This window comes from Xyrauchen texanus, chromosome 16 (assembly GCF_025860055.1).
Source record: "Xyrauchen texanus isolate HMW12.3.18 chromosome 16, RBS_HiC_50CHRs, whole genome shotgun sequence".
In the NCBI taxonomy this organism is placed as follows: Eukaryota; Metazoa; Chordata; class Actinopteri; order Cypriniformes; family Catostomidae; genus Xyrauchen; species Xyrauchen texanus.
In genome coordinates this window covers 16,285,292-16,289,754 of record NC_068291.1, presented here as the reverse complement: position 1 = coordinate 16,289,754, position 4,463 = coordinate 16,285,292, and positions in this window count along the sequence as shown.

The window sequence follows — 4,463 nt, the reverse complement described above, 5'->3', positions numbered from 1 at the left end:
CACTGCGCTGTATTTACATAACCACACCCCTTTCACAGGTTCCGCTATTTTAATTGGCCAGGCTACCGGTCAGTCGTCAAATAGGCGGGGCCTTCTGGTCAACGCTTCTGGCTGGGGCTCCTGTCTACTTACTGCCACTGTCTCTTCCTTTTCTCATCCTTCAACTGGCGTGTGAAGGCGTCCAACAATAGCTCCTTTTACTTCTCATGAATAGGGACTGTTCAACACATGCCAGACCGCTACTAGTTTAAATCAGGGAAAGAAAGATTTTGGCAGGTCCCAATCATGATTACACTTCTCTTTTTGTTTGGGGTTGAGGTCACCATGGAAGTATTACGTTTTTGACAAATTTGTCCCTTACATCACTTTTCCAGACACCATATGTGAAATAGTTGTCGCCATGTCTTATTTTAGGATCCAACCCTTTGTCAGCTCTTACAAGATTTTGCATCAGCCACATCTGTGTACTTTTTCCTAGTTGCTTGACTTGTTTTTAGGTTGAATTCATCATTCAGCAGAGGAAATGAGCTCCTTTACAGACTGTTGGCCACATTAAAATCATAATCTTTCACAAATCTCTAAATTGCTTAGGCCACGTCCACAATAATATGTTTTAGTTTGAAAACGCATCTTTTTCTCTACTCTTTGGCCTTCCGTCCACACTGAGACTGCGTGGTTGACAGCAAAAACTGAGATTTTAGAAAAAGCTTTCCCAAGATAATACATTTGAAAATGCCATCTTCACGTTGTAGTGTGGACAGGGAAAAGGGAGATATCTGAAAACTATCATGTATTTGTTTTGATGTTACGCAGTCATGTGATCCATTTAACCCAAAACAATCAAGATTTGTTTACCTCAAGAGACATTTATCTAACTTAAAATGTCTAATGCGGTGATTTATACACATTATGTATATTTAACTTTTCAAATTCTTCTTACTTCAAGCCTGTGCTAATCCATTAAGTCAAGTGGTGAACAGGTGCCTAAGTCCCTCAGTGTCACATAAATACGCGTCAGCACCACATGGCATCCCAAAAGCAAGTGTTCAGACCTCAGAGCATGCTTCACCCGAACAGCCACACCACCCATCAAACACACCCACACCCAGCCTAACTCATCAAGCACGTGCCTGTATTATGATTCATGTGGGAATATCTGCCTTTCCATTGATGCCACAAATAACAGTGGATTCTCAAGGACTCATCGAGGTGTGGTGATGAATTTGTGCTCTTAATTAAGAGATTAGTATTTTTTCCTATAAGAAATAATCTAATGAAACTAGATTTTCAAATATTCTAAAGAGATCCAGTCCATGCAAACTCTACTGTGATGATGTTATGGTGTTGTGGGTGGTTGCCAGGGCCGGGTCCAATGTGTTTGTTACAATACGGCCTTATGACAACCCTTAATAATTCATATACATTGGCAAAAACATAAGATGAAAAGCCTTCTGGTAAAATACTTCCAGAACACAGATGGCTGAAAAAGAACTGTTGTGCTCTATTCAGGCATCTAATTTTAGCTAGCTGCATTTTTGTACAAGCCAACTCATAATTTCGCCATTTTGTACTATTATTGCAAATTGATAAGGACCAAGACAGTCATGAGGAGAATCACACCGGAGAGAAGGAAAGTATGAAAATATGTTGATTTTGTCAGAGGTGCAAAATGGGGAAATAATAGTGTTTAAAATTGATCGTAAATCCAAGGTTACATAAAAAAAGCTAGACAATTTTGTGGTATTCTTACTCTTCTCCCTAAACTGTGGAGGCCAGAGTTTCCTTGCACTCATGCTGTACAAACAACCTTGTGCTCAAACACTCTTCATCAATTTTCTTTTTACCTTAGTGACTGCTTGTTTAAATACAATTTTCCCACCTTTCCTAATTGGATGATAATTTTATTTTAAATAAAATTAACCCTCACCAATTCTTAAATACAATATCACTGAATAAATAAATACTGTACGAACGAGAGTAAAATGAGAGTTTAAAAAAAAAAACACGAAATACTACAATAAATAGGACACAATAAAACCATAAAGATCTCCTTAAATATCTAAAATGAGTGGTTCCCACCGGTGTGAACTTCCAAATGGCCAGTCCAGTCGCTAAAACTGGAAATCTAAAATAGCTTAATCCCAATATATATATATATTGAAAAATAATGAGTAAAACAAGAAATAAGTTCTTTACCCATTAGACACATTAAAATCCCATGATAAAAGACCAATTCACAGGTTCTCCATCACTCTTGTCAAGAGACCATGTTGGCTGAGGTGTCTTGAGTTGATAGGTTCCATTGTGACAACTTACTCCCATATAGTGTGACAACTTGCCTTGCAATTGGGGTCACAAAAGGTTAATCTACTATTTTTTCCTAGCCAACAATAGTGGAAATGTCCAATGTTTATTTTGTAGCTAAGACTTTAAAGTAAGTGCTTATACAGAAGTTGACTTTCAAAAATTAACTTAGACTTAACTTAGAAACATTGACTGGAGTAAAAAGTGTGACAACTAGCCCTGATCTCCCCGAATAAGCACTATATGCAAATTCCACTGGGGATTCAGAAGTATTGACACACAGTGTTGAGGAGTAACAGAATACATGTTACTGGATTACGTATTTAAAATACAAAATATAAGTAACTGTATTCCACTACAGTTACAATTTAAATAATTGGTATTTAGAATACAGTTACATTCAAAATGTATTTTGATTACTGAAGAGATTACTTTGTATTTTATTGGCATTTGTTTCATTTAATATTTAGTCATTTCAGATGGAAAACATTTATATGTATAAATGATGCGATCCAAAGTGCATTTGAACAGCGGTGAAACACTTTCTTATGATGTGTTACATTCATACGAGCAGACAGAGAATAAGTTTGAAGAAAGTTTGGAGCAGAAGAAATAGAAATAAACGCTAAGCTAAAATGCTATTTCTAGCCATTTTACATTCATGCTAACAGGCACGATCACATTTTTATATCAAGAAAATTCACGATGGATCATAATTTCTTTTTTTTGTAAGATGTTTGATATTAGGGCAAAAATTATATTCTTGATAATAATTTTTTGTATTGTTTTCCTGTAAAATATCTAAAAATCCTTAAAACAAGGTCAATTAGATTGTTCTTGTTTTAGAAACAACACTACATCAGATATTTTGGTTTTTCAGAGAATGTATTTTTAACTGAAAAAATCTACTAGTGCTGAAGAAGTAATCCAAAGTATTTAAAATACATTACTGACCTTGAGTAATCTAATGGAATATGTTGCAAATTACATTTTACTGCATGTATTCTGTAGTGGAATACATTTCAAAAGTAACCCTCCCAACTCTGTTGACACAGAACTTGCCTATTAATTGTCTATTATTGTATTAAATAGTTGTTCTGGATATTGTTGAGAGCAAGAGAGAGTTCTCTATCAGACCTCTTCAAGAGTGACTACAGTTAATGGCAGCAGACTGGGAAACCGATAAGGCAGACAATGAACAGAATCTACATTATCTCATGCCAGTCCCTAAACGACTTAACCAAACTCTACTATCAGACAGTCACACATCTTCGACAGGGCTTGAGAAGTCCTTAGAGCATGTGAGAATTTCTTAAAGACGATACTGTTACACACATGGTATTGATGCAAAAGCCTCTTGCCATATTCCAAATTTGAACCAATATGGATGCTGAGGAATGTAAAAGTCATCCCGTGGTATTTGGCTTGACTCTTAGCCTAAGATAATAGTGCACTGACCCCATCCTTCAGTCTCGCCAGACACTCTGAGATTGCAGCCATGTTTTCTTTTTTGTTTTACGATGGAAAATCTGACATAGAGCTGTAATCAGCAGCACACTCCCCAGTGGTTCTCCTTTGGGAGTTCCCTCTTCTCTTAAGTATCTCTGTGTAATCTAATCAGAACAGCTATATTTAGCTAGTTTGCTTACACATCGTTCATGTCTTTGTCAAATCAATGTTTCTCTAGAGCAAGTGGAACATTGCTTTTTAACGGTCACTTGATGGGTGCGGTGACTTTAATAACTCTCAAGAGGAGAGCGAGGGAGAAAGAGAAATTCAGCGGTTCCACTGTGACATCATCATGTGGATTCAACGGCAGCTTATTGTGATGGTCAATCATATTGTGTAGCACCTGACAGGAAAGCACAAGCCACTAGTAAACAGTGATTATACAATGAGGGAAATTCTGGAGGATGTTTTGCTTACAGTGGCGAGTGGTTGACTGTACAATGGGGCATAAATGTCTGAGTCCAATATTATTTCATACAAATATTATCATTACCAATTATATGATCAGCATTTTCTTTTGGACGGCATCTGTGGCATGCTGTCGATTACTACAAACAATTATTTTGATCCACAAAAATATAAAATGACCCTATGGGACCATAGATTGTTAAAACAAATATATATATATATATATATATATATATATATAT